The following is an 8,765-nucleotide window of genomic DNA, read 5'->3' on the forward strand; positions in this document are numbered from 1 at the left end:
GTTCTGTTTATAGCATCATGATGGTTGCATCCGTGTTTGGCGACATCGCTGTGAACGCACATTGAAAGCGTGTATTCGTCATCGCCATACTGGCGAGGTGGTTGTTCTGGCTACTGATTTCTCAGGATCTATGCACCCAAATTGCGTGAAAATGTAATCACATGTCAGTTCTAGTATAATATATTTGTCCAATGAATACCCATTTATCATCTGCATTTCTTCTTGGTGTAGCAATTTTAATGGCCAGTAGTGTAGTTCTAAGTACTAGGGGACTGATCACCTCAGACATTAAGTCCCATAGTGCTCAGAGCCATTTGGACAAATGTGCAGAAGTACATGTCTCACTCCACAAGTATCAAATCATTTCTTTCAATATAGTATTTACCACCTCTTCAACACATTGTGGCACTTGTTTTTTCCTCTGGTGGTGGTTCTGAAGAATATTGGTGAGGAGTGATGGAAATCAATTCAAGCACATCTACTAGGTAGTAGATATGGTGTTGCGACAACGCATGTTATGTGGACAACGACAAAATCAGTATCAAAGACGTTTTACTAGTTTATGTCGCCCTCAGTAACAGGGTGGTCGCCAGCCGGTGTGGCCAAGCGGTTAAAGGCGCTTCAGTCTGGAACCTTGCCACCGCTACGGTCGCAGGTTCGAATCCTGCCTCGGGCATGGATGTGTGTGATGTCCTTAGGTTAGTTAGTTTTAAGTATTTCTAAGTTCTAGGGGACTGACGACATCAGATGTTAAGTCCTATAGTGCTCATAGCCATTTCAACCATTTTTTGAACAGAGTGGTCAGCACATCTGACTACCGTCCAGAAGACCTGGGTACAATTTCTGTGGGGTATTCCCCTTCGGTGAGAGGTCTAGAATGTCCTCCACTCAGCGACACAACACCAACTGACGACCTACCTGAATCAGAAGGTCTGGAAAGTCGACAATAGGAGCTGGCGCTGACCCCATGCCTCTCCATATCGCCTCTGAATGACGCAGAATAGCAAGGGATTGAACGGCGACTAATCATATTGGCCAGATTGCGGGGCTTAGTCTTTTTTCTGTGACTGAAGATATATCAACTGTGATTTAGGTTAAAATGAGATTTTGATGTACTTTTGACAGACATTGAGGCTGTAAACACGTGTTTCAACCGCTGAAACACACAGAGTTAGTGCTCCGCATTAACATTAACTTTATATTTTGTTGTAAATCGGCTTCCAGTTTTCTAAGACATCATTAGGTGACATAAGGCCAAACAAATGCACTACATAATATGAACAAGGGCGGTTAAGTGTACAAAAACTTATTTCCGAAGACGTATGTCAATTTGAACATTTTTCATTTATGGTAAATACACAAATCGCAGTACTTTAATTTGACATCACTGTATAGAACCATATATTATGTAATTATCTAATGAATCATTCAGACCGTAAAGATAGGAGTATAAATCTGTAAATCAACAGATTTTTTGTACTACACGAGCTATACAGGTATCAATTAAAGTCTCTGAACTATATTGTGCTCAAAGGTTTAAAGCATATCCATATAAACGCCAGACCAGTGAGATTCTCATCACTTTTTTTTCATTGTCATACGCAAATTCTAATAATAAATTGATAGATCATGTTCAGATTGATCAAATCTTTGTCTGGTTCATCAAGAAACTAACAACACTGACTGTAAGGTCAGATCACACATCTCCTACTCTAATTAATAAATGGGTTTATGAAGAGGTTCGATTTTGCTTGTGCAACACTGTCGATCGTGGAACAGTGAGAGCAGAGCAAGGATAGTGGCCCGGCCAATCACTGGCACATGGACGTTAAGTGGAGGACGTGAAGCTGCACTGCACAAATGTATCGAGGTGTGGCGCTAGTAGGCGGCGAAGGCCAGAGTTTGCCAGCTAAGGGAGGATGCTAGCAGGGTCTCCCTCCTTTTCGTCCCCCTAGCTTTGTTACATACCTGCGGAATTTGCTGAAGACGGGTGTAAGGGAGACCCATTTCTACTGATGCCTGTCCTTCCGCGTGGTCTGAATGCACCAGGTGCAAAGGCAACTGGCTGGCGCCACGACAGTATGATGGGAGGAATTTCGCCACCCAGAAACAGAAAGAAGCGTGCTCACAGCTCGTGGAAAAAAAAAAAAAAAAAAAAAAAAAAAAAAAAAAAAAAAAAAGTGACATTTCAGTATTTTTCCATGTGAAACAACCATCGAAACGTGCGTTCTTTACGGATTATCAGAACAGAGCAGGCCGGCAGACGCTGAATTGGAAGGCATGTTATTTACAATCCATGGTGGGACCAAAACTACAAATGCTCTTTCACAAGCAAGGAACCATCTTTTCACTGACGAGGAAAGTTATTTAGCGCGAAATCCCACGCAGAGCAGATGCTGGGATTTCAGTGCCTTCACTCCACTTCAGACACGATTTCAGATGTCTCTTCACGTCACTTGCGCAGGGAGTGCGGACAGTTCCGCATAGAGACAAAGTGAGGCGAAGGAGATATCAGCTGCTAGACTGGTACCCGCCGGAAATCTGGTGACCCCCACCTACACTCCTACAGACATCTAGTTTGATCACAACTAGAGTAAGATCATACAGCAGCTTCGGAGGATTAGGTCACAATTTCCATCACTACCCCAAGTGTGTACTTGCACAAACTGTTGTGGTCTACGGACAAATGTGCACATTGTTTGATGTTGACCAACAAAGCCGAAAGTTGGATTACAACTAATACAAAATAAATGTAATGTAGACTATTATTAGTGTATGTTTCATTTAATAATACATCAATTTTCCTCCAAGTACCGACAGTATTCCCAAAAATATCAACATATGTAAACAGCTGTGATCTTTTTTGCACCTGAAAATGGAGTGGAAGATGGAAACTAAGTATAAATTAAAAGAAATACATCTAGTATCTGTCGATTTACCTGAAACTTACGATTTTACACAGGAATTTGCTTCAGACTAAAAACAGATACAAATATCCCTTGTGGTAACTGTATTCAACCTCAAATACACTGGCGGAGAAACAATCACAATACCAAGAAGTATTGCGCAACGTAAACGACAGTTGATAGGAGAGATGATGTCTGTACACATTAAACGCCAGTAGCTTAAGAGTGGTACTAGTAGTGATCGGAGTACAGCTCTGGCACACCGCATTGCTACTGCAGCAGTTGTTGAGCAGCAGCTGGCATCATAGGGACACAACGAACTGTTACAAATAGATTGCTTCAAGGACAGGTTCGAGCCAGACGCCCTGTTGCGTGCACTCCATTCCACTCAATCGACCACCGTTTGCAACTTCATTGTTGTCAAGCAAGACTCATTGGAGGGCAGGATGGAAGCTGGTCCTGCCTCAGTGTCAGTGATGGCCGTGTGTTGGCTAGGAGGAGGCAGCTGAGGACCTGCACCCAACGAGTCTGTGTGCTAGACGCCCTAGACCTACACCCGGAATTGTGGTCTGAGGTGCGATCCGTATAGCTGCAGGAGCACTCTCGTGTTTATCCCAAGAACCCTGAATGTAAATTTCTACATCAGTCTTGCGATTCGACTTGTTGTACTGCCATTCATGAACAGCATTCAGGGGGAGTTTTCCAACAGGATAACTCTCGCCCAAACATCGACGTTATAACCCAAAACGCTCTACAGATTGTCGACATATTCCGAGTTCGAGTCTCGGTCGGGCACACAGTTTTAATCTGCCAGAAAGTTTCATATCAGCGCACACTCCACTGCAGAGTGAAAATCTCATTCTGGAAACATCCCCCAGGCTGTGGCTAAGCCAAGTCTCCGCAATATCCTTTCTTTCAGGAGTGCTAGTTCTGCATGTTTCGCAGGAGAGCTTCTGTAAAGTTTGGAAGGTAGGAGACGGATACTGACAGAAGTAAAGCTGTGAGTACCGGGCGTGAGTCGTGCTTCGGTAGCTCAGATGGTAGAGCACTTGCCCGCGAAAGGCAAAGGTCCCGAGTTCGAGTCTCGGTCGGGCACACAGTTTTAATCTGCCAGGAAGTTTCATATCAGCGCACAGTCCGCTGCAGATTGAAAATCTCATTCTGGGATCATAGTTTAGGTTTTCCGCGAGTTCCCTAAATCGGTTAAGGCAAATACGTTAATGGTTCCTTCGAAAGGGCACGGCCGCTTTCCTTCGCCATCGTTCCCTAATCCGAGCATGTGTTCCGTCTCTAATGACCTCGTTGTCTGACGGGATATTAAACACTAATATCCTCCTTCTCTGCCTAAAGCTCGTTTTACAATTAGCAATGAAAGTTTCTGTATACTTGATTCAGCAGAAAACGAAAAACAGCGTAGCAAAAAGCCACAAGCCTGCAAAGGTGTTCAAATACATGCGAAAGCAATTCGTGGTCATATAATCTCACTACTCTGGCGTCCAAAAAAGCCATGTAATTGTGCAGGCTTTGGTAATCATGCATTGGCCTAAAGGAACGTGACATGAAGGGCGAGACAAGTGGAGCGAATTAGTTCAGCACATCGTTGTATTTTTCTACAATGGTGTTTTGACTGATTTCGTTGGTTGGTTGATTTGTGGGATTGAAGGGACCAGACTACTAGGGCCATCGGTCCCTGACTGGTTTCGTACCGACTTCCACATTTCCTTACATCTGCATAATCTGTACTGCATATTCTAGACTTTCTGTTGTAGTACTCCGTCCCTCCGTTAGTGCTTCGACCATTTTCAACTTATCTATTCCTAGTGGCAGCTAGCAGATGTCTTATAACCTTCTCTCTTCTTCTGGTAACTGTCTCCTATAGATTTTTTCCCTCACTATTCTGTCCAGACGTTCTATGATCTCATAAATTTTGACATGCGTCGATATCACATTTCAGATGCCACCAGTTTCGTTTTCTCCAGATTTGCGACGATCCGCCTTTCAAAATGGTTCAAATGGCATTGAGCACTATGGGACTTAATATCTGAGGTCATCAGTCCCCTAGAACTTAGAACTACTTAAACCTAACTAACCTAGGGAGATCACACACATCCATGGCAGAGGCACGATAGAAACCTGCGACCGTAGACGTCACGCGGTTCCAGACTGACGAGCCTAGAACCGGTAGGCCACTCCAACAGGCCGAACAGCCTTTCACTTCCACACAGTACTGTGCTGCAGATGTACGGTTTGAGGATCTTGTCCATCGTTTCCACGTCATTATCTGAAACCATTAGAGCTCTTTTACCGAAGTTTTGTTTTTTTAACCTGTTCCTGACACCTTCCTTGTGAAAGGCGTCCATCAGTCCACCTTTCATACAATTTTATTCGTTCGTAATTTCGTGATTTGTCTGCACTTTCTCATATTTCACATCCCAGGGAGGAAGATCGCGCTGCAAACTGAAAAAGAGTGTGTTTTGGTGCCATTGTTACAGCATTTGACATTAAGCACACTGTGTACCTCTACCGACATGAATAAACGTTGGCCTGTATTAATGTTGACATAATTAAAAACGCTTGGACTGGTTGAATTAAGCGGGAAGTTCTTGGTTTAACTTGCAGTGACAACCGGGGAAAGTTAGTCGAATATAATCTTCCGCCTGGCAGTCGCCAAGGACGTCTGCTCAAGCATTTTAATAAACTGGAGGAGATATCAGTTCTTCTTCCGCACCTACGCGCTAGGGACGCCACGTTCGAAATTTGGACGTTAATCCGAGTAGAAAGTTTTGAGGCGAAGGAACCAGGCGTGATCCCTCTTCTGACAAGAGTAGACTTCTGCTACCACTGACAGACTTATCTCGGTGTGTGGTCAGTCCAATCTCTACATGTTTGTTCGATATCGGTGCGCAGAGGATGGGCACTCTGGGTTTTCGACTGAAGTTACCTGCGCGCTGATGGGCAGTGTTACTGTTGTTGCTCCGTTGTCACCTAAGCAGGACGTGCTGCTTCTGTGCGCACTCGAACGGCGATTCTGAATGGGAGCTAGTTCAGTTTTGAGTTCGGGTTCCTAGTGTGATGAACCTGAACCGTTAGGAGCAGTGCAGGATTATTGCGAGCGATATTCCCGGCGCTGTTTTATTTAGATTCTGATGGAATCTAATTTGTCCCTTAATAAGTCACGATTCACTTAATATACCGTGCGCCAACTCAACTTCACTGATTCTTTTCGCTGCTAGTCACATGTAGACATTGAGAATTTTTTTATTACTGGGAAATAGTGAACTTTGCTTTCTACATCTCTGTGGATTTTAATCTTTACATATGAACAATTGCGCGTCCACGTTGTGTTCCTTAGTCAACCGAGTCGTCGCTGAATAATGATGACCTTTAAGTTATTACAGTTTGCTTGTTAGGAGCGATAGTGTTAGGATTTTGTTCGTGTTCCATATTAAATGCAGTTCAGGAGTGGGTTCCATCTTCGTGGACAAATGTTTTTCATTCAGCTGTTAAGCTTGGCTACACAGTGCATGGCAGCACACTTTCTCTCTTCCTAAGATATCTAAACCCACTTAGCCTTTAAAAGAGAATTAATAGGAAATATTCAGGGAAGTGTAATTTTTCGTGCATCTACTTGGTTTGTTAAGCTTCGTTACAAAGTGCATGTCAGCACGCTTCTTCCTAACAAGGGAACCTCCCCGTCGCACCCCTTTCAGATTTAGTTGGCACAGTGGATAGGCTTTGAAAAACTGAACACAGATCAATCGAGAAAACAGGAAGAAGTTGTGTGGAACTATGGAAAAAATAAGCAAAACATAGAAACTGAGTAGTCCATGCCAAAGATAGGCAACATCAAGAATAATGTGAGCTCCGGAGCGCCGTGGTCTCGTGTTTAGCGTGAGCAGCTACGGCATGATAGGTCCTTGGTTCAAGTCTTCCCACGAGCAAAACGTTTAATTGTTTATTTTTAGACAATTATCAAAGTTTAGGCACTCACACATATCTAAGATCACGTAGCCTGTAAAAGGGAATTACTAGGAAATATTTAGTGAAGTGTAATCTTTCACCGATCGATCTCAAGTTCGGTAGAAAGATTTAAGTTGAGTTTTTCTCGTTAGGGTAGAACACAGGACTAAATTCCACCAAACAATTATGGAGCTTCAGGTTTCTGACACCCAGGGGCAGGCAGACAATTTTGAATACTATTTACTTTTAACTGGAAGCCTACAGCCACGTAAGATATACAGGCAATAATCAGTGGGTGCCTTTTACTACCTTCGGAAATCCTATTTAACCGTGCTTCCGAAAGAAGAAAATTCTTTCCCTTCTTCGGCTAATGTTTTATTTCTCATTTTGTTAATCTCCTTTCTACTACAATTCATCACCATTTATACGCTTAATTTAGCTTTAAGACTATTTTGTGGTAAATATATTGTCTATGTTTTTCAACAGATCTTCCGAAAATCAGCTCTGAAGGATACCATCAATGGTGACGTTGGTGTTTGATAAAATACGTCTCAAGAAGGAAAGTAACAAACCGAATGTTCGTAATTACAGCGTTAAGAAAGGGACTTAAGATTGTTCTGAAACTGTGCATTACATCTATGATATCCCCAAACAGATTCAACAGAATCAGCTTCTGTCAGTCTCAATTAACCAAGAAGACGTTTGTTATGCTAACAGACATTTCCGTCATCAATAAGCAAGGCTGTTAATAAATGTGAATTTTACATCAGTTACCTTACACATGCCTATAAGTGTTGTGTTTCATAACCCATAGGCGCACGGACGTACAGAAAATAGTTACTTCCAGACATGCAAGGAAACTGAAAAAAATTGAGTTACCGGCAAAACACAGACGTATCATCTATTAAATCTGTCAGTAATGTCCTACTACACTGTCGAACTATAAATATATAACGAAATATCCTCAATGTCCAGTGTGTACACACATGAATTGACTTCAAACAATCAGAAACATAATGATAAGTGTCTCAGCTAAAGTATCATAGAATGGTAAATAAACACGCTACCCTCTTAAGGGGAGCCGGAATGATGAAAATGACAAAATTAATGCTTTTTGTTTGTTTTTTCATTATAAAATGAATTCTAAGTGTGTTTTTTATCGTTGCAAAGTTGACACGCCGCGTAAACGGTTGTAGTGACTTGGCGAGTCTGTCACACTGGCTGCAAGCAGGGTATCTTTGCGAAATTAGAGACTGTTATGTTTTCCAACGTTGTATGGCTTTATCTCTGTGACAAGTGCCGGTTCATATCGGTAAACATAAACGCTATACTGTGTGTGTTGACTTGTGAATTTTGCTTTGTGTTGTTTAGCTGTTCAGTTTTGCATATTTGACGAATTTTGCTCTTACCTGTTTTACATATTTGGTTGGTGGATATCGGTTGCCCCGTTTCAGCAATCGAATTTTAAGAAAAGGCACAATGAATGGAAGAAGAATCTTTTGTTGTTTCTAAGGGAGATGCTGCCCAGACTGATTCACCGACTACTCCAAATCAATGTGATAGAACTTCTTCCAGCAAGAAACTTTGTGACACCAAAGAAAAATTTGAAACTGTGAAAGTAACAGTAATGATGTGAATGAAATAATTAACATTTCCTTGCTCTCTAATATTTTGAAACATAACGCATTATGCCAAATTCTCCAAGAAAGAGGACAGGAATTGAAAATAACTTCGCACATTGGTTTGGCAGGTAAAATTTTATTGAAGTGTAACAAATGTGCTGTAGAAGTTTCGTTTCCTCATTCTAACAGTATTCCTCGTAGTGATAATAGTGGAAAGAGGGTGTATGATATAAATGTTAGGCTAGTGTATGGCTTGCGTTGCAATGGCATGGGCTGT

The sequence above is a fragment of the Schistocerca gregaria genome, chromosome 5, assembly GCF_023897955.1.
Source record: "Schistocerca gregaria isolate iqSchGreg1 chromosome 5, iqSchGreg1.2, whole genome shotgun sequence".
Taxonomy (NCBI): Eukaryota; Metazoa; Arthropoda; class Insecta; order Orthoptera; family Acrididae; genus Schistocerca; species Schistocerca gregaria.